Source organism: Notamacropus eugenii, chromosome 3 (genome assembly GCF_028372415.1).
Source record: "Notamacropus eugenii isolate mMacEug1 chromosome 3, mMacEug1.pri_v2, whole genome shotgun sequence".
NCBI classification, from domain to species: domain Eukaryota; kingdom Metazoa; phylum Chordata; class Mammalia; order Diprotodontia; family Macropodidae; genus Notamacropus; species Notamacropus eugenii.
This window is the reverse complement of record NC_092874.1, coordinates 260,784,724-260,807,647: the sequence shown is the minus strand read 5'-3', so window position 1 is coordinate 260,807,647 and position 22,924 is coordinate 260,784,724. Positions and strand designations below refer to the sequence as shown.

Sequence of the window (22,924 nt, the reverse complement as noted above, 5' to 3'; positions counted from 1 at the left end):
AAGTGATTTGTATGGTTTAACAGGTAAGATGGTATTTTCAAAGGTCCTAGAGAACATCAAGTCTCCCACAAAAACTCTAGCAAATATCCAGAAATGACCTTTAAAAGATCAATGACAAAGAAATCTGAGAACAAGAAAATACTCCAGTCTAAAACTGAACCAAAAGATATCAAGAGAGGGTAGAAGCTGGTAGAAGAATCAAACTAGAAAAACCAGTGCCAGTTCACGTAAATATGGAAATAGCTGAGGGGAAAGGGAAAAAGAATAAGCATTTATTAAGTGCCTACCATGGGCCAAGAACTATGCCCATAATCCAAGTTTTACAGAATAGATCCTTTTATTAAGTCGATTTGTTCTGTGAAATTTGGATTGAGTCAAAGGGCCACACTTGAGGACGTAGAAGGCCACACGTGGCCTCAAGGATGCAGGTTCGCCACCCCTTGGATAGGGAAACCATCTCTAAGTAAGATCAGAAGCTATCAGAGGAGGTGAGAAGCAGGGAACTAGCCTGGATGCCCACAAATGGATTTGAAGCCAGTCAATGACGTGAGTACAGGCATTAGAAGCCATCATCAGGTTGGATAAATGTAGGAAAGGCAGAGGCTAGGCAAACTATAAAATCAGTATACTTTCCTGCAAAATTAAGCTGGCTATTGATTGCTCTGCACACAGATTTCAAAGTCTAACATTTGGGTGCTTGAAGCCAGATTCTGGCTATGACATGTCAGAAGTTGGAGACAGAACCAGTTGGAATAAATCACTGGATAGGAAGACAAGGTTGGGGCCTAACTGTACATTCTTCAGAACACTGGTAGCCGCAATTGAAGAAAGGTCAACTCGGTGACTAAATTCCAATGCCACAAGATGCTTGAGATTAACCTAGCATCCAATAATCCACTTTAGTCTGTTGTCAACACAGCACAGAAGACAACTCCTAATTAAAGATCATGAAAAGAGAGTCAGAGATGAACTAAAGCTTGCACCAACACTGGGCCACTAGAAAATGCAGACAGATCCCAAGGATTAATTGAGAGGCCCATGCCAGTCAGAGTGGCAGTGACAGCAGTAGCATTCAAATTACAGAGAAGACCTAGCCTATCCATTTAAGAGCCCTGGTGAAGTCTGACCCAAACACAGAATCCTAAACAGAGATATGAGACTAAAATTATGAGTAAACAGAAGAAAACACTAAATATAATTATAATATAATTACATATTATTATATATGGGTGGGTAACACATAATATATATAATATTGCATAATTATATTATAGTTTTAACATTGAATATGAATGTAATCTAAGAGGTAAGCCCAGCAAAAGAGAATCACTTCACAACAAATAACCAGCAGAACCTCAAAGGGAAAAAAAATGGCTTGGCCACAAGGACTACAAGACTAATTGAAATAAATGAATCAAGGAATAAAATGAAATGAGAATTTTGAAGGAAATGATTGAAAAGAGAATAAAAGGATTAGGGGGAAAAGATAGAAAACCACACCCAAGTATTAGTTTCCTTGAAAAATAAAACAGAGCACACAGAATTCAAGACTCCATGAGACAAGGAATATTAAAACAAAGGAAGATGATTGAAAGGATCAATGAAAATGTAAACTATCTACCCCTTGGTGGATCATAGATTGAGGACTAGAAGTAACTTAGATGCCATCTAGTTCAGTGTATTCTTTTTATAGATGAAGAAATGTATAGACAGCTTAAATGGATTATTTATGATCACACAGCTAGTGTTAGAAGCAGGATTTGAATCCAATTTTCCAAGTCCAATGTTCTACCTACTGTACTAATAGAGGAGATATAATTTAAGAATGATCCATCTACTAGAACACTATGACCAAAAAAATTCTTGGACATCGTATTTCAAGAAATTATAAAATAAAACTGTCCAGACATATTAGGAACAAAGGTCAAAGTAAAAATATAAAGAAACAATCACTCCCCTGAAAGAAATTCCAATTATTCACTAATATGATAGACAAAAGCCAGATCTTCCAAGTAAAAGGTAAAGCTCTGCTGCACCAAAAAGTTTAAATATGAAGCAACCAGTCAAGATCAACCAAGACTTGGCAGCAACTAATTAAAAGAGAAGGATCTTGGAATACAATGCTATAGAAAGCAAAAGAAAAAAAGCTTGCCAATGGCAGAACTGATTACCATCCTACAGAAGAAAAACAGTTATGGGCTTTTAATGCAATAGAGAACTTTTAAGAATTCCTGATGAAAAAAAAATCAGAGCTGAGAGAAAAAATTGAATGTAACAATAAAAGTCAAGAGAAACCTAGAAAGACAATCCCATTTGAGTAGTTGGATGGGATGAAAGAATAATCAAGTGCTTACCTTCTATTATGACTAGAAAAAGCACGTATCCCTACAAAGCCCTAATGTATTCAAGGGTCAAAGAGAGAATTTAAGAAAACAAATTTTGGGCCTAAATGTGGTTTTGTTCTTTTTTTGTTGATTTTACGAGGGGAAAGAAAAAGGAGGGAAAAGAGAAATAGAGAGGAAATACAAAAGATGGGGAATAAATTTACCATTATGCTTAAATTGTATACAAAAGAAGTGAATACAGATATGGTGAAAGGAAAGGGAGTAGGGAAATAATCATCTCACTTTTTATTTGAAGCAAATAATGGAAGATTTAAAAACAATATGCTCAAAATTTGGGTGTCAAAAATACACTAATGTATATAGGGAAACAGATGGAGAAAAGGGAAATAGAAGAAGGGGATCATAGGGAAAGCAGAGAAAGGGAGGAAATGACCACAAGCAAAACAAACCTTAATTTCAGAGGGTTGATGATAAAGGTGGGGAGTATGATGTAAAAGAGAGGGAAAAGTATAAGAACCAGTGGTTAGGGTCTAGGCATGATGAAGAGAAGGGGGACAGAGGAGAAAGAAAAGACAACCTATAGATTATTAGTGCTTATAAAATTCCTTCTTTTTTTCCTTTTCCTCTTCTTTGTAAAAAGGGAGGAAAAGTATAACAGCTGTTAGGCAGGTAGGAGGTGCAGTGGATAGGAGTGTAGTACTTGAAGTCATAAAAGACCTGAGTTCCTGACTTCAGATACTCATTAGCTATGTGGCACTGAACAAGTCATTTAACCCCTCCCAGCCTCAGTTTCCTTATATACAAAATAGGGGTAATAATAGGCTCTACTTCACAAAGTTGTTCTGAAGATCAACTACATTTGCAAAGATTAATGCATAAATGCTAGTTACTATTACATGATGATGAGAAATATACTTCCAATCATGAGTGAATATGAACAGGATGAACTCAGCCATAAGAAGGAAAATAACTCCAGAATGAATAAGAAAAGATGATTCAGGATGATGTTGTTTACAAGAAAAATACTTAAAATATGAAGGTTGACACAGAGTTAAAATAAGGGACTGGGACAGAATTTATGGTTTCAAGCAAATTTTAAAAATGAAGAGGTATCAAGGCAGCAATCATTCTCTTAGATGAGACAACAATTGAGTGGTACATGATTTAAAAAGATAAGAGAAACTATATTTTGCTTAAAAGCATCATAGAAAATAAAATAATTTCAGTATTTAAAATATTTATGATGAACAGTATATCATTGAAGCTCTTAAAAAGAAATGTTAATCAAAATGCAGGCATTTGTGTATAGACTACAGGACTTGTATTTATGAAGACTTGGGTTCAAATTGTACTTATCTGTAACACCCTCTCTTTTCCTCACTTTTATTAGCTATGAAATGGAAGTGTGGACTCTACTACATTAAGAGCCCTATCATCTGTAAATTTATGATACCATGAAATGACAGCAAAACTATGATATCTGGATACTTCAATGTGTCCCCCTTAAAAGCTAAAAAATAACTAAAGAAAGAAGAAATTAAAGATCTGCATAGAATTTTCAAAAGCTAGATATGATAGTTCTCTGGTGATTACTCAGTGAGAACAAAACTGGTTACACCTATTCTCAGCTGCAAATCTCAACTTTGCATGAAATGACCATGTTATCAAACATAAAATACTCATAAATAAATGCAGAAAAAGCAGAAATATTAAATAATCCTTTACTGACAACACTGAAAAAAATAATTATGACCAACAAAAGACATATAAAATTATTAAAATTATACATATGGAATTGTAAAACATCCATTACAAAATATAAAGACAGTCCTAAATAATCGGAGTGAAATTGACTGTTCATTCTTGGGACATGATAACCTAATAAAAATGAGATTACAGTTAAAATATCTAGAAAAAAAGGAGGAAAAAATGGAAATTCTTGTGGAACTGGCTTTTTGAAAAAAAAAATTAATAAAACAGACCAACCATTTTAAAGCCTTATTCCCCAAAAAGAAGTAAATAAAAATAAAACTCCACTATCAAATATTCAGTACCTTAAATAAAGAGGATGAATTTGTATAAAAGTACAAAATACCATCATTAACAGAACAAGAACCAAAGAGATGAAATAAATTGAACACAGAAAAAAGAAATTACACAATCCACACATAAACTCCCCAGAATGGATGAGGGAAAGGATCATATAGAATTATGAACGCTATCAAATATTTAAATAAAAATGAATCCTAATTTTATAAGCATTGTTTTAAAAAAATAGGGAAAGATGGCATCTTATCAAACTCTTGCTGTAAGACAGATTTGGTCCTGAAACCTAAACCAGGGTGAGATAAGGCAGATAAATAAAACAATAAGTCAGCATCTGATAAATATCAAAGCAAAAATATTTAATAAAATATTAGCAAATAATTTATAATAGCATATTAAATTATACATCATTAACTGGTTGAATTTTTATGATGGATACAGGATTAGTTCAATATTAAGGAAACTATCAACATAGTAGACAATATTAATATTTAAAATTATAAAATCACATGACTACTTTAATATAGGCAGAAATAACTTTTGACAATACATACCACTCCTTTGTGTTAAAAGAATTTAAAAGCAAATGAATAAATGAAATATTCCTTAACATGTTAGTGCCTATGCCAAACCAAAGGCTAATATCTTTAATGGAGAATAACCAGGGATTTTTCCAAGAAGATAAGGGGTAAAGAATGGATGCCCATTGTCGCTATGATTATCTGATATAGTTCTAGAGACACTTTTCATAGCAATAAAACAAGAAAAAGAAATTGGTGGAATAATTAAAGATAATAAAGAAATGTAACAATTATTTTTTTGTTGGTTTCTTTTTTTGGCATATGGCATGATGGTTGTGAAAATCCAACTAAAACAACAACTAAGACTAAAAACAAATAGGAATTATACAAATGGAACTGCAAAACCTCCATTACAAAATATAAAGACAGTCCTAAATAATTGGAGTGAAATTTATTGTTCATTCTTGGGACAAGATAATCTAATGAAAATATGAAGACTCTCTAAATTAATTTATAGATTCAATGTCATATTAATCATACTACCAAAGGATTGCTTGCTAGAGCTATTTCAAGCTACTATTTCAAGTAATAAAATTCACTCCAGGGGAAAAAAAGTCAAGAAACTTGAAGGAAAAATGAAAAAAAAAATAAGTGAAAAAAGAAGGGAGTTGTCAGTACCAGAGTTCAAAATATAATCATTAACACAATTTGATACTAGTTAAAAATATAAATGTTTACCCATGGAAAAGAATATATACTCCTGACATGGAAGCAATCAAATATGGTAGCATGGTAAAAACTCAAGTATTACTATTTATAGTAACATTAAGATCACTATTTGTAGAAAAACTGCTGAGAAAATTAGAAATTAGTCTGAGATAAATTAAATTTAAACCAACATTTCACACCATATATGGTAACAATTCTCAAATGAATATACAAACTAGATATAAAAAGTTGTATCACAAACAGAGTAGCCAACGAGAGATACTTTTTACAGTTATGAATGAGCCAACAGTTTTTGACCAAACCAAGAGATTGAGAAAAATCTGTAAGACACAAAACAGACAATTTTGATTATATAAAATTGAAAGATTTTCTGCCTGAACAAAAGACAACATCAAGATAATTAAGTACTCTGTTCAACAAAATAACCAATCATGTCTAGAGGAGAATGATGATGAAGTATGCTTTTTATTTCTTCCAGGATAGGTGATGGACTCTAGGTGCAAAATGAGATAAACATTTCTAGACAGGACCATTGCAACCCAAATTGGATTTGCTTGAATATGCTATTTTGGAAGGGGGGGAGGAGTAAAGGGGTCAGAGTATGGGATGACTGAGTGATGAAAATGAAAAGCACTATAAACTACTTGGGGAAAAAAGCAGAAGAAAGAGTATTACTATTTTTTATGACACAATTATGGTGCTAATACCCAAACCAGAAAGATCTAAAACAGAGAAAGAACATTATACACCAATTTCCCTAATGAATATTGATGCAAAAAATTTTAAATAAAATACTAGCAAAGAGATTACAGCATTGTATCACAAGGATCATATACTATGGCCAGGTGATATTTATACCAAAAATGCAGGGCTGGTTCAATATTAGGAGAAATATCTGCATAACAGACCACATCAGAAGCAAAACCAACAGAAATAATATGATTATCTCAACAGATGCAGAAAAAGCCTTTGGCAAAATACAGCATCCATTTCTATTAAAAACACTAGAGAGCAGAGGAATAAATGGAGCTTATCTTAAAATGATAGGTAATATTTATCTAAAATCATCATCAAGCATTACCTGAAATGGGCATAAGCTAGAACCTTCCCATTATGGTCGTGGGTGAAGCAAGGATGCCCAATATCACCTCTATTATTTAATATTGTACTATAAATGTTAGCTATAGCAATAAGAGAAGAAAAGGAAATTAAAGGAATTAGAATAGGCCATGAGGAAACAAAACTATCATTGCAGATGATATGATGTTATACTTAGAAAATTCTAGGGAATCAACTAAAAAACTACTTGAAATTATTAACAACTTTAGTAAAGTTACAGGAGAAAAAAATAAACCCACACAAATCATCATTTCTATTTATTACCAACAATGTCCAGCAACAAATGGCAGAAAGAGAAATTGCATTTTAAAATAACAGTAGACAATGTATACTATGTGGGCATCTACATGACAAAAGAAACCCAGGAACTATATGAATACAACTATAAAACAAATGAAGTCAGATATGAATAATTGGGAAAATATTAATTGCTCATGGGTAGGCCAAGCCAACCCATGACAATTCTGTCTAAATTAATTTACTTATTCAGTGCCATACCAATCAAACTATCAAAAAAAGTATTTTACATAGCTAGAAAAATAATAACAAAATTCATCTGGAAGATGAAAGAGGATATTGAGGGAGTCAGTGGGAAAAAAACGAGAAAGACAGTCTAGCTGCAGCAGATCTCAAACTGTACTATAAAGCAGTAATTATCAAAAATAATCTGGTACTATCTAAGAAATAGAGTGCTTGATCAATGGAATATACTAGGAATAAATGACACTATAGTAAAAGACTATGGTAATCTAGTTATGATAAAAACAAAGATCCAAGCTTTTTGAACAAAAAGTCATTATTTGACAGAAACTGCTGTGAAAATGGGAAAACATTATGGCAGAAACTAGGTATAAAACATCTCACACCATAAGCCAAAATAAGGTCAAAATGGGTTTATGAATTATAAAGGGTGATACCATTAGCAAATTAAGAGAGCATATGAAATAGTTTATCTGTTGGATTTTTGGATGAGAGAATAATTTAGTACAAAAGAAGATATAGAAAGCATTACAAAATGGTAGATCATTTTGATTATATAAAATTTAAAAAAATTTTTCACAAACAAAGCCAGTGCAACCAAAATTATAAGGAAAGCAAAAAACTGGAGGAGTGGGGGAGGGAAACTTTCAACAAGTATCTCTGAGAAAGGCTTCATTTCTCAAATATATAGAGAACTGAGTCAAATTTATAAAAATACATTCCAATTGATAAATGGTCAGAGGATATGAACAGAAAGTTTTCAGACAAAAGAATCAAGGCTATCTATAGTCATATGAAAAAAAATTTTCTAAATCGCTATTGATCAGAGAAACACAAATTTTTAAAAATCTGAGGCACCACCTCACACCTCTCAAAGTGGCTAATATTACAAAAAAGGAAAATTTGGGGTGTTGGAAGGGATGTGAGAAAACTGGGACACTAATGCACTGTTGGTGTAATTGTGAACTGATCCAACCATTCTGGGGAGCAATATGGAACTATGTCCAAAGGACTTTGAAACTGTGCATACCCTTTCATCCAGAAATACCACTACTAGGTCTATATCCAAAAGACATCCATAAACTAGAAAAAGGATCTATTTGTACAAAAATATTTATAACACCTCCTTTTGTGGTAGCTAAGAATTGGAAATTGAGGGGATACCCATCAATTAGGGAGTGGCTGAACAAGTTGTGGCATATGATTGTAATAAATATTATTGTGCCTTGAGAAATGACAAGCAGGATAATTTCAGAAAAACCTGGAAAGACTTAACACAACTGATGCATAGTGAAGTGAATAGAAAGGGAAATATTGTACCTAGTAACGGCAACATTGTTCAATCAATTATGAATGTCTTAGCTATTCTCAGCAATATAACGATCCAAGACAATTCCAAAGGACTAATAATGAAGCATACTATCCCCCTCCAGAGAATGAGCTGATATTGATTCAATACAGACTGAAGCATGTTATTTTTTACTTTCTTTCTTTCATTCTTTTCAAAATATCTAATATGGAAATGTTTTATGTGATTACGCATATATAACCTATATCTGCTTACCATCTCTGGAATGGAAGAAGTGATAGAATTTGGAAATCACAACTTTAAATAAAAAGTGTTTAAAAAAACTGAAATGAAAAGATAGATGAGAAAGTAAAAAGGCCCCACTTCTTTAGAAATACACCGAGGAGCCCAGACAGGAGTTCAGAGGAGGACATGGACAAGCATGGCAATATTAGTGCTACCACATTTAATTCAATGTATATTTTAAAAGAAACACTCTGTATGTAACAGATTTCACAGTTTTGTTTAACATGCTGATTTCCAGGCTTTCTTTTTGTAGGGAAAGTTTATTTTTGATAATAATCTTCTAATTAAATTTTTAAAAGTTATTTGCAATAATTAGGTATCATATAAACATAAGGGAATTTTATGCCCCCCCCCCTTTTCCCAAAACATCCCATAGTAAATTACCCATTTGAATTACCAAGAGGGATCCTAATGTTTTTACTCTGAAGATCTGAAAAGGCACGTCTCATACAGAATGCAATGACTGACCTACCAGTTTCAACAATTATAATCATTTATGGGTGTCTAGAAGTGCCAAGTTTAGCCCTACAGAAATTTGTGGCAAAGTACATTTAATTCCATTTCTGTTCCCTTATTGTTAATCCATTTAAACTACAAATGCTCCCACAGCCTATTGTTATGCTATTGCTTTAACATAATTTTAACAAGATATCTGTAAAGTATATATAATGTTCTTATGTTGGCCCTGGATTTTTTGGAGGGTAGGAGGAAGAACTGTCTATGAAATGGATTTCATAGGCATTGAAAACTCCTGATACTGAAGCTCCTTCCACCAATGTAATTCATTTACTGCTCAGTAATCTATGATAGTATAAGAGAGCTGTTTGGAACAATGAAAGGTTGTGAGTTGCCAAGGGTCCTACAGCTAGTATATGACAGTGGCAGAACTTGAACCCAAGTCTTCTTCATTCTAAAGCACTGCCTCTGTGATATATAAATGAATGAGATTAGAAATGGATATTTCTCTCTGACAAAATGGAGTGTATGACATAGGATATAAGTTTCATTTTATCCTTTTATGCTTAATATCTACAACTATGTTTAATAAATGTTTACTAGTTGATTGACCTGTCGATGATGATCTCTCTAGATTCCTCAGGCTGGCATGATCACTCAATGGCTTTGAAGTCCAGCACCTGTGGTCAAATCTGGTCCCCATCACTACCTGTGGGAGCTTAGGCAAAGCACTTAAACCCTTCTGACCCCAGCTTCCTCGCCAGTAAAATGAGAAGGCAGGGTTACATGAACTCTAATATCCTTTCCAGCTAGAAATCTATGATCATATGATTTGACAACCTGATTATTTCATGAGGTCCAGACAAAAAAAAAGAATAAAACAAGAAGTTACTTGTGGGTATGATGTGGTATCCAGTCAAACAGATTTTTGGTGTCACTTATTAATTTAATGTTTAATTAATTGGATTTTTAAGGTTTAAGTGGGATTTGTTCCACTTGCTAACTCAGATGGATGTTGCTTCTGAGAAAAGATCTGACCTCATCATTACCTTCTTGCTTTGGGAAAAGTCTTTTACACTTTTGTTTTTCAATGGGATCAATCTTAAAGAAAATAGAAGCCAATCTACAAAATGTATGTTTGATTTGGGTTTGCTCTCTTTTAAGTGGCCTGCAGTTTGTACATTCTGAATATGTTATCACATCTATTTTTACCTTATCTGTGGGCGTTTAAGTCAAAGAACAACTAATAATGCAGCATGCAGGTAGAAAAAATATTCCTCAGAAACTATACTACATACTTTCATACTTAAAATTTCTTCAAGGAAAAAAATCAGTAACTTTCTCCTCCCCTGCCCCTTAGAAATGGAGATTTGATTTCAAAGAATTCTAGAGCAGTGCTATAAAACTGAAATAGAAATAGATCCCCGTGGGAAGTATACTGACTTAGAAAACAATAAACTGACATTATCTATGTTGTATTGTATTTTCACTTATTTTGTGAAACATTTCTTAATCTCATTTTAATCCGTCTTATGCCTTAGGCTATATTTGGGAGAGGACAGGATGGTGATCCTTTGGCATCATGCTAACAGCTAGGGGAAATTTTAAAAAATAAATAAGACACTCCCATGCTCTCATGGAACTTACAGTCCAGTAGCTAGAAACAAATGCAGGTAACTATAATACCCAACATCACATAAATGCTTTAGAAATTTACTCAAAGAAAAGGTTGTGTGATGCCCAAATGGGAATGTAACTTTATTGGCCAATAAGATCAGGGCAGACTTCATGAAAGATATGGCAAATAAGATGAAATTTCAAGGGCAGGAAGACATTAAATAGACAAAGATAGGTATCACGATCAGACACAGTTGACACATAAGCCGAGGTAGGAGAACACAGGGCACTCTTGGGGTGACACAGAGAACATTCTAACTGGAACATAAATTGCATGTAAGGGTGGAGGACCTTGAATGCTCAGCAAAGAAGTTTATGATTAACTTGGAAAGCATTAGGGAGCCACAACAGATATTTTCACAAAGGAATGACATGATAAAATCTACATGTGGCTAAGAATATTCCTGAACTAGTATGAAAAATTAATTATAGGTAGGGAGAGCATGAAGGAGGGTTAGACAAGTTTTTACTAATCCACTCTTTTGCTGACTGCCTCACTCCCAAAATACAGATAACTTTTTGTCAAGCTTTTTTTGTCAGAAAAGTGAAGGAAGAGGTTGGAAAGGCAGCTGGATGGAGTAAAAAGGACAAAGAGGGGATCTGAGCATGTTATTGGCAGATGAGAAGGAGCTCTTGGAGTAGAAGAGATTAAAGATGCAGGAGGGAGTGGGACATCACTGAAGAAAGATCTGGAGATGGGATGACAGCACAGGTTATTTAACGAATTAGGCAAAGGGATATGGTGACCAGGAGAAAGGAATCAAGGAGGAAGTGGTGTTGGTGGTAAGTTTATCAGTGATATTTAATGGACCATGTAAGTGAAGGCAGAAATCCAGGTAGCCACCCCATTATGTAATGTGTAGCTGTAACTGTCATAGCTGATATTTTGATGCACTCTAGAGAGACAATCTGGTAGAGTTGAGAGAAATCGGGCTCTGTAGTCAGAGGAGTCAAATCCTACCACCTTTGATGCCTACTACATATGTGCCCTTTGGCAAATTACCTAACCTACTTGGGATTCAGTGACCAAATTGTCAAATGAAGGGTTTGGACTATGTTGTGGCATAAGAAAGAAAATCTCTGAAATGAGTCAACAGTATAGAAACAGGAGACACGATGTCTCTGAGTACAGACAGACTAGGGTTTTTTTTTTTTTCCTTATAGGGCTTTCTTTTTACAGAACAGGAACAAAATCAGAAGCTGTTTTTGATCTATTCAGATTCGAAGTATTAGCAAAGTACAGGAATATGTGGGAGTACAGAAAAACAACCTCACAGTTAAGAAACATCTGCTTTTATAAAGACATAAACGATAGATGGTAAAGACAACTAACTTCAAGAAGGTATCTGAACAAATAGGATAAAGATGATACATAGGTAACATGGCCAGATGCAGATGTAACACGACAACTTGGATTGATACATATGTAACATGGCCTGATATATAAGTAAGTTTGCCTGATGCAGACATAACTTAGCTTGATACATATGTAACTTGGACGACTCATGGCTTCTGTGATTGAGCTGATTTCTTTCCACAATAAGGTAAAATATCTACAACGGGGTAGATTTATGACCTAGTTCATAGTAATGCTGTGCATAGAATAGTAGTGATGAATCACTCATGCTTATGTCCCCAATTTACCTCTAACAATGCTATGGGAGTGAACTCCTAGGCCCTGCACTGGGATGGGTTCCTCTTTCCTGCCTGGCTCCCATTTCACTCCCATACAAAGAGCCATCTGGCAATCCAAGGACAGGTTAGATCACAGTGCTGATGAAAGAGAATATTAATCTAGCAAGTACATTCTTTACCAGGATACATTTAATAAAACCACAAAAGGAAGGAATATGGGACAGGGCAGGGCTTGTCCAGTGTTCCTCTCTCCTTAGGCTTGTTTCTGTCCTTTGCCTGCTGCTGAGTGAGCAAACGTCTAAAATAAAACACCCACAGTCCCATATACCTCTCAGCTTGTCTAATGAATTGGAGACCATCTCTCATGTTCTTACTGAAGGAAACTGCAGACATGGCAGGCCCCTGCTACCCTGAGAGAACCCCAAGTAGTTTAGGTAATTTGCCAAAGGGCACACATGCTTCCCTTCTCTTCTCATCCAAAGTTTCACACAGCCCACCATAGTCATGTGTGAAAAACTCCACTTGCCATGCCCATCCCCTACCACCTTAGAGGCTGATTTTTCAAACCTGAAAGAGTACAAATTGCAGTGCTTTGTGGCCAGTCAGCCCTTTGCCAGGGCTTGTTACACATAATACAGACAGCTCACTGCAGCAAAGAAATATCTGTTGAAAAACGATGAAAGGTTGTACAAGACGTTTCTCCAGGTACACTGTGCAGAACTGCTACAATAACTTCAAACCAAGATAGATTAATTTAGCTTTGTAGTTAAACTCAATTTCAACCAGAGCCTTCTCCAGGTTAAACCTATAATTTCTGAGTCTCCGTTGAGCAGAGAGGGCTCTGCCTTTTATATCTTCATTAATCCAGTTCAATCCTACAAGTATTATTTATCAATAATTTACAATATGTAAGGCTTGTGCAGGAATTCAGTATAGAGAGCAAATGCAAACATTCTCTACCATCAAGGAGTTTATGTTCTAGCGGGAGAGAGGAGACAGATAAGGATAAAATGAGTATATAGATACAAAGCATGTACAAAATTAATAAGAACTCTACTTGAAAATGATCATGCTATCTGCACTTGAAAATCTTCATGGATAGAGGAGAGCATGGACTCCCCATTTTTATATGTCTCTAATTGTTAGGAATCGTTTTTTTCTTTATATCGCCCCATTGCTCCCAGAAATACTCTTGGAGGCCCAGCATATAAGTCTCTCCTCCTCATGGCAGCCTTCCCAAACCTCAGGACTATGTGCATTTCTCATCCACCCCTGCCAAATCCAATCCTCTGTGGCCTAAGCATCCCTAGTTGCTCTTGGTTTCAGATACTCCTTTCCTAGCTGCTGTGATCCTCTTGATGGTCTAGCCTTAAGCCTCTCTATTTGGCCTGGTCAGTCTTCTGGCCACCCTCATGATCCCCTTCTCTATATACAACACTGCTCCATAATGACTTTGTTAGACCTCCAGATTGTCAACCAGCACTTTCCACCTGTTCCCCTTTTCCCCCCATTTATCTTACAGTACAGTACAGTATGGAAAGTACACTAGCCCTGCAATTAGAACACATAGGTTCAAATCTTGCCTCTGATGCTTCTTGACCTGTGGGCCCTTGCTCAAATTACATATCCTCCCTAGGTCTCAGTTTTCCCAACTTTACAATGAGAGGGTTAGACTAAATCGCTTCAGAAGCTGACCGTTTTTTCCCTTCTGTCTGCTGCCTCTGTCTCTCTTGCTTCCCTATCCTTACTTCCTAAACATCAGGTTTTTTGTTTTGTTTTTTTAAGTATACTCTCATCCTCTTCCTATCCACTAGCAATACTGTAAGATGGAAACACAGAGGCACAGACGTACAAGCTTCTTTGTACACACAGTCAAGCTTCTTTCATTTAGTTTAATAGTGCACCTTATGTATATCTAGATGTCTTTCCTAATTCCAAATATTAAGGCCTAGCTGGAATCTTATGGGAGATGAAGGCAAGGTTACTCAGTCAGATTTGGGTTAGGTGGCACTTGGTAAGTGAAGCCAGTTATGAGAAAATACTGAATTGCAAGCAACATCCATTTCTTCCATCAGCAGCTACGGCCAGAAACCTCAGCAGAATCTATGCTGTGGGTCAGAAGATAGGAGCCACTGCTGTGTGTGCCACAGTGGCATACAAATGCCAACACCAGAATTAGTGTCATCAATCACTCTCGATAGCATCAGCTATTTTTTTTCTCTGAAGCTGGAAACTACTTGGTTGTAAGTTTAACATAGTATAACTCTATGACAATCATCCATAATTAGATTCTTAATATGTAATGGATATAATTCTCAGAGGACCATGATTAACACCAGTGCTGAAGTCAAGCCTCATCTCCTTCCAGGCCACATTTACCACACTGTCAACAATCGATAAGCACCAGTCTAAAGTACTTCTAATTTGTATACCAATCACATGTGGATATTCACAGATGATTCATGAATCCCAGGAAAGGCAAGGCTTTGAGTAGGCATAAAGCCTCTTCTTTGAAGGTCAGTGTGGATTTATTTAGGAAGCTAAAGGCATGAATGATCATCCAATGCTTTTTAAAATACTCTTGTGCAAAGGAAATTCCAGTTAGCATCAATATATCCAAGGTACCTTTGGAATCAGTAACCAGAGGACAATTCCCCCAGCACCATTATCTCTGCCTTCTTCACCGAGTATTAAAACAAAAACCAAAACCCTCAGAATGCCCAAGTTGGAAGGGACCTGAAGTATCTGCTCCAATTTGTACCTGAATCCTTGTATATCATCCCTGAACAGTGTCCATACAATCTCCCCTGGAAGACAGCTAACAAGAGGAATATGACTACTTCTTGGCAACTTCAAATTGTTAGAAAGTTGTTTTTCTCCTCATATTAAAATAAAATCTATTTTTTTTAGCTTATACCCATGGCTGCTAGTACTTCTCCCTGGGGCCAAGATAGTATCTATTAACCTCATATGACAGCCCATAAAATACTTAAGCATCGATTGTGTCCCTTTTAACCTCAGACTTTTGTGGCCCACCCCACACACGACTCTCAAATTCAATCACGTTCTATTGTTTCACTCACCCTCTTTGTAACTTAAATCAGAACTTTTGTGCTTTTGACTTTTTGAACTTAGTTACCATACCATCAAAAATATACCTTCCCCTCCTTCTTCTTCCCTCTACCCCCATTTTCAACTTCCTTTTGTGTGCTGTCCTCTTCCCCCCATTAGAATCTAACCTCCTTGAGGTCAGGGGCTATCTTTTTGCTTCTAACTTCAGAACTTTCTCAAGTACCTAGCACATAGTAAGTGCTTATTAAATTCTTACTGCTTGCCTAGTTGTCCTAAAAACTCATCTATAACTATTGCTATCCTTTGTAAGCTGTTTCTTTGAGGGTAGGGACTGTCGATATTGCATTTGTGTCCATTGTGTTTGGCATATGGTGAACTCTTCATACAGGTTGTTCTATTTGTTGTTATTTTATTGAGTCATTCATTCACTTATCCCATCCCTGGATGTTCTTTCTTTTTATTGGGAACAAAGAACTATGAAAATGAGATATCTCCATCTGCCAGGACTTCATAATTCTAATCTCCAAAAGGTTAAGCTGTGCCCTGGGGACTGTCATTAGGACCTGGCATGCACTTATTTTCTCCATCTGAGCTACGCTAGGTCTGCTTGTTGCTGTATGCTTTCCTAATACCTGACTTGTGTTGAGTTTACAACCCACTCGGATCTTTAGATCTTCACATTTCTATCTTCTGGTGAAATTTCAAGTGTCAGCTAGTTAGCACAGCGCCAGACACCATCCTTACTGTGCTTAATGAATGCTTGATTTGACTTGTGCAGTTGATTTTTATAAATGTGAAATCATCTAATGGTGTACAGGGGATAAAATCCCTCAGAAATGAAATTACTCCATCATTCAGCAATCCTATTATGTGCCAAGCACGTTACTAGTCACTGAGGACACAAAGAGAAAGATGAGATAATCCTTATGCTCAAGGAGCTTATATTATATCAGTGGAAGTAACATGTGACTATGCAAGCATATCGAAAACACATACAAATTAAATGGAAGGTTAATTAGAGGAATGAAGACACTAATATCCGGAGAGAAATGGGATCAGAGAAGACTTTGTAAGAAGAGGGCCACTGAGCTTAATACTGAAGGAAACAAGGCACTCTAAGATCGGGAAACTAAGGAGAGAGTGAATTCAAGGCATAGAAGACAGTCTTGTAAAGGCATGGAGGTAGGAGATGGAGTATGATATATCCATAACAGCAAATACCTTGAAAGCATGCACATGTGACTCATTCATTTGCTCATAAGGTTAGATTATGTTGTACTATATATGGGATTTCTCTGCAGCACCTTTCCATCTCCCCAGAAATCAAAATCCCATTCCCTCAAATAGGGTCCAAATTTAGACCTCAAAGGGCCCTCAAGCTGCTAAAACCACTCTACAATGACACTTCAGTAACAGTTGCCCTTCCTGATCACCATGAAGTGCTCCAGCCTTCACCATTCACCTCCCCCTGAAGATTTGTCTGTCATTTCTTCAAGCTAGTTGAAATATATTGATGCTGAAGTACTAATAATGACCTAATATGTTATTTTAATTGCTTTTTACTATCATGAACTTAACAAACACCAACAAATATGACCATTTCCCTGTACAAAGGAAAATAGGGAAAAAATGACTGCATATGAAACCATGCCTGGAATATCCATCCTCTGAAGCTATGGCTCTTAGAATCAATGTCTTCCTTCAATGTTCAATTCATGTACCACCTAAGAAAGTCTTCCCTGATTCTCCCTAGTCATTAGTGCCCTTTCCCTTCTCAGATTCCTTGCAATTTCTTTCTCTCTTCATATGATTTATCCCTAAGTGTATTATCATCCCCTTGAGGGTCATAGACACTTTTTATTTCTGACTTGGTATTTCCTACCCCAGTCCCTTGGCTCACAGGAGATATTTAATAAGGATTTCTTGAATTGAGTTGAGTTAAAACAGAAAGTCTAAATGTTCCCCATTTTCAGGTTTCCAGCCTAGTGCTATTTCTAGCATCCTTTCTCTCCTTCCCTGTGATGTGTTGCTTTTTCATTGTTCATTCAAAATATTTCTCTCACAGATATCCAATGCCCGTCTCACACCTAGAAACAGTGTGCCTGAATGACAAAATTCCAAATGAATGTGCCTGTGTGGATAGTCTGAGCATATTTTCATCAATGGAGGAGAAAAATGGCTCATTTCTCTTAACTCAGGTTTTTCTTTTTTCTGCCTTTTAGGTCACCGAGAAAAAAATGCTTGGATCCAGTGGTCTGGCCATCACGTAGAGTTGGAACTGTGCTTCAGGGTTATAGCATCTGATGAAAGGCAAAGAAAGCACCAATAATCATACCTGTCAAGAAAGAAGCTATGAACAAGTGGTGTAAATTCTTTACCAAGGCAACTCTATACCTTCTTTCTCTGAGTCTGACCCCCTGCCAATCATGTGCACTTTAAATGCACAGCCCTTCCATTGATAGCCCTGGGAGTTCTCTATGTGTAAAAATGAAGGCTTCTCCACAGGCTGCTGGCTCCATCTGCAGACTTTAACACTCTAAGGAGCAAAAAAAAGTCTGACTTTTAAATACCTTCCTAGGGTCAGGAATGGAGTGAGTCTTTGGTTTCAAGCTTTTCCAGAGATTAACACACCCCTTATTAGTCTATAGATCAAACTGCATCAGTTCAAGGATTTTGCCATTTAAGATAAACCCTTCTCATCAACATTAACATCCTCATGCCCTGTACTATATACACATTGCAGAGTTGTTTGAATTGGACTTCCAGTTTATAACAAATGCAAAACTTTTTTTCTGAAAAAAATATCAAGTTATTATACTATATTTATACTGTATTCAGGTTGTAGAAGCAATTGGCTTTTTACTCTTGGTGTTTCCATGAATTTTATTATGCATTAATTAATAGAATGGGGCAACTTTAGGTCACCTTTTGCTTTCTTAGCAGCAAGAGTAGAGAACTCTAGTACTGTATTTTTAAACCTAGGTATTGCTTGTAACTACTCTTCTGAGATCTAACTGAATATAATGTATATTTAATTCCATAAGATATATATTGTCAGATTGTATTTGTTACAGATTTATGGTCTTTTCTTACTATATATATTCAAAATCTGGTAAGAGAATACTACACAAAAAAAGACCCAGCTTCATTGAACAGTAAATACATGACAGATATACCCCAGCTTTCTGTATTTTAAGTTTTCTATTTTATGGTTAACAAACTCTGGAGAAATGTAAAATGTTTCTATCTACACTGTCCTGTCTGTAAAATGTTTCTATCTACACTACTCCTGTCTTAGAGGTCTATTTGATATCAAAGTTTAGACCTTTAAAAACCAAATTATAACATATGTAAGTATGTATATATATATTTCATATATATACATACAAATAACATATGTTATACAAAGTCTCAATGGTTACCTTCCCAAAGATTATTAGATGGAATTTCTGAGATTAGAAGACTGAAAATAAAGATCATTTCTCTTAACAATTAGGAGCAAGAAATAATGATTTTATATGCTCTAAAGTCTAAATAGATAGATACTAATTCTTCCTTGGGAAAAAATAGACTTCAAATTCTACACACATCTATATGTATTTGTACAGAGAGTGAAGAATATTTCAGTAAGGAATATTTACCCAGATAATGATTAGACACAAAAAAGGAGTTCAAAAGAGCCCATAAGAAGCAACACTGACTCAACAGAGAAAAGAAAGGAGCTATACAATGAATTTTCCTTGACCAGGTAGAAAGGGAAAGACTACCATCCAAACAAATGGGTAACTTCAGTGAGAAAGTCTATTAACCAAAGTGAAATAGGTTCAGCAAAACTTTCTAATTAACTTAAAAAACATGAAACAGCCATTGCACACTCTACTTGTTCTCAGAAAACGAAACTATTGTGCATGATGACAGTTTTCAACTCCCCTTCCAAGTCTTAGCAAACGATTCACTATTATAATAGCTGGTTAGACTTTGACATCTTCCACAGTGATAATTACTTAACAACAGAGAGCACAAGCCCACTGAAAGGCAAGGAGTCTGGAGAGCAGACCATCAGCTACTTAAACATTGCCATGCTGAAGTAATTAAATGCCAAATTCTTCAAGCCCATTCTCTCTGAATTTGAAAGGACTGAAGTAGGAGCCCCTAATGCTACACCATGCAACCAGCAGAAATGAAAAGAGAACAAATATGGTGCAAGGAAATCCTTAGATGATACTTGCTAAGCTTGCAAAAGGTAGTTTTTACTTTTTAAAAAAGCTATTTGTTATTACATAGAAAAATCAGCACAACTGAGTGTGATTCTCCTTTATGAAACATTTTTTACAAGGGAGACAGTGATTTCTTCAACAAATTTGCAAGTTTCAGCATTCAATATATCAAGCCAATTCAGAAGACAGAATGTCTTTACTTGACCACAAATACTATCTGAATATTAAAGTCACTAGGTGATTTTGCATTAATACAAAAACATTATTATGTGTGTGGTGTTAAAGAAGGATCTTCCAAAATCAAATGCCAATTGTGCATGCATTTGAAATATAGTACAACAGTGTCAGACAGTGTAACAGCAACCAGATCATAGATACAAAATTGGATAGGACCCTGGAGGTTATCGGGTCTAACCCTTTTATTTTGCAAGTGAGGAAACTGAGGTAGAGGCAGGGGCAATGACTTACACATGGTCACCAGTAATCTTTGAAGAAGCCTGGTATTTTTTCACTTTGATTCAGTGACTCAAATACTGGTGATAAATACATGACCAGTTGGGCACTGCAGTGAACTGCTGCTAAATCTATATCATGTCTCCTGAAAAGTCATTGTAGGAAGACTAGATTGTGTCTTCATATCTGTATTACTCACTGATCATTAGCAAATAGAACAACTTTCAAGAGCTGTCAGAAGTACAATTACTCCTTGATTAGTTGGTTCCTCTGCCAAAGTGATGGCTGAGGTTGGATATTCTGGTGCTATGTATAGCTCCTTCAAACCTTATTGAATCAACATAGGGAGAAGGGGATTTTGCTGTTCCAAAGTGTATCAATCCTATGATCGGCAATAACATTTCATTAGAGCAGTCGATGATATTAATCAAGACATGAGTTAGAGCTCAAACCAAGCAGCATTACATCGTGCACTATAAATGAACTAGGAATGGACACTTAAAGTAACATGGCCCTCTACCCATAACAATAGTAAAATTGGGCTCCTCCTCTTCAACAAGTTGATGCACTTGGTGTTTAATGGTTTGGCCCCCTTAATTACAAGGTTATAACAGAAGCTACAAGAAACAGACAATCTTAGCTTTTCAATGGAGTATTTCTATTTTAATTTTGTTGCCATTTGAAAGAGACTCTCTGGGAAAGAGATAATGAACTTAAATTACAATTGATTGTAGAAAGAATAACAGACTTCTGAGCTCCCTCAATCATATAATCAATAAGTAGCTCTCTAGTCACACAAATCACCACTATCCTGTAAGGCAATTCTAAGACCTAAATGCAAAATTTAGTATTTATGGGCTTTTTATGGATTTAGATATTTCTCTCTTGGAATGCAGAGAAATTATGCCAATTTTCAAATGCGGCTTTTAACCATTAAATTGATTTTATCTTTTTTATAGTGAAATGGAAAAAGCACTTGTTTAGAGTGAGAGGACCTAAGTTTAAATGCTGCCTCTAATTTTTATCAGTAAGACCTTTGGCAAGACACTTAAATACCCTGTGCCTCATTTTCCTTTTCTATAAATTGAGAGGGATGGACTAGTTGGCCTTTGACATCACTCACAGCTCCAGATGTATGATCCTATGATCTATGATTAACTTGTTCAGTTGGGTCTTTATGATATCTGCACATTTAAATGCTTATGCTATTCTGAAGAGCCAAAGTTATTTAGGAACATACAGATAACAGACTGACTTTTTTTTAACTTTTTAATCTAGATATTTAATTGTACCCATGAATGGGATCAGCCCTAGGAGAAATTACAAATAAGAAAGGCTTGTCTTCTACAGATCAAGAGGAGATCTCAAATCATTCCTAGGCAATTTCCATTCCCTTTCCCTTGGGTAAGTTAGAGTGGTTCCAGGGAAGACTTGAGATAAAAAGTTCCCTTAGTACAGTAGCCTATTTGGTTCAATAGTTTCTAGATAAACACTGATATGTCTCTTTAGTGGCAGTATGGATGAGACTGAAATCTATGCTGGTATAAGGATTATCTACATGGAGAAAAAAATAAATCTTGAATGATCTTCCTTCCCCACCAAAAAAGTGATAATAAATACACAAGGTGCTGCAAAATTCTTAGTACATTTTTAAAGCTTTAGTAACTTTAGAAATGCACTAAGAACTTTGGTACACACATAATTCAGCTCTAAACATTGCACAACCTGTACCAATAGGTTAAATGTTCTTTCTGAATTCCATCACAGCAAAAATGATAAACGATAATTAGATGGCCTTGATAGTAGCTCACATTTCTCTATTCCATTAAGTCTCCTAAAGCACTTTCTTCATAATTTCCCTTGAGGGGAGAATATATTATTATCCCCACTTGGCACATAGAAAACAAGATTCAGAAAGCTTAAGTTACTCATGGTCATATAAATACTAAATGTTGAAAAGAAAATTCAAACTGAGCTCTATGCTAGGTGGTTCAATGGAATAAGGACTGAGTCTGTAGTCAGAGCAACTGGGTTCAAATCATGGTTCTCACTCACTACCCATGTAACCTTGGACAAGTCACTTAATCTCTTTGGGCCTCAGTTTCTATAAAGATCTATAAAGAAAAGAGGTGGGATCTCTAAGATCCCTTTCAGGTCTGAACCTGTGATTCTATATTCCAAGTTCAATACCCTATCCACTGTGCCATTCAACTGCTTTTCAGAAGTATTTGTAAAATGACTGGGAATGAGTTAAAAGAGTACTTAGAAGAGTTTCATTTCATTCAACTTAGTCACAAAATTTGAAGAGAATTGTAGGAGCTACTTAAGTTAATAGACCAATTTTGGAAAGCTAAGTGAGATGAGGTTGAACCTTCAAGAAACGGAAGCTTTTCTTGATCCTGAGATTTTCTCAAAGTGTTTGGCACTAGTAAGCTACCAAAGGATTCGATTTACAAGTATTATTACTTTTTAGATTTAGTCTGTTCTTTTAAGATCAGGTAAAATAACTGTCTTTAGCAAAAATACTTACATTGGTAGTAACAGCAACTTTGGTTTTTATGACACACTTTTTTATTTATC

The 22,924-nt window shown here is 35.6% G+C and overlaps 1 protein-coding gene across 1 annotated transcript in view; it reads left to right on the top strand.

Moving 5' to 3' along the window:
• LIN7A (lin-7 homolog A, crumbs cell polarity complex component) overlaps window positions 1–19,166 on the top strand; it is a 183,573-nt gene extending 164,407 nt beyond the window's left edge. The window contains exon 6 of the mRNA XM_072655475.1: window positions 17,897–19,166. The gene's annotated coding sequence lies outside the window, so the exon portion shown is untranslated. The remainder of the gene's footprint in view (window positions 1–17,896) is intronic.
• Window positions 19,167–22,924: the final 3,758 nt, after the last annotated feature.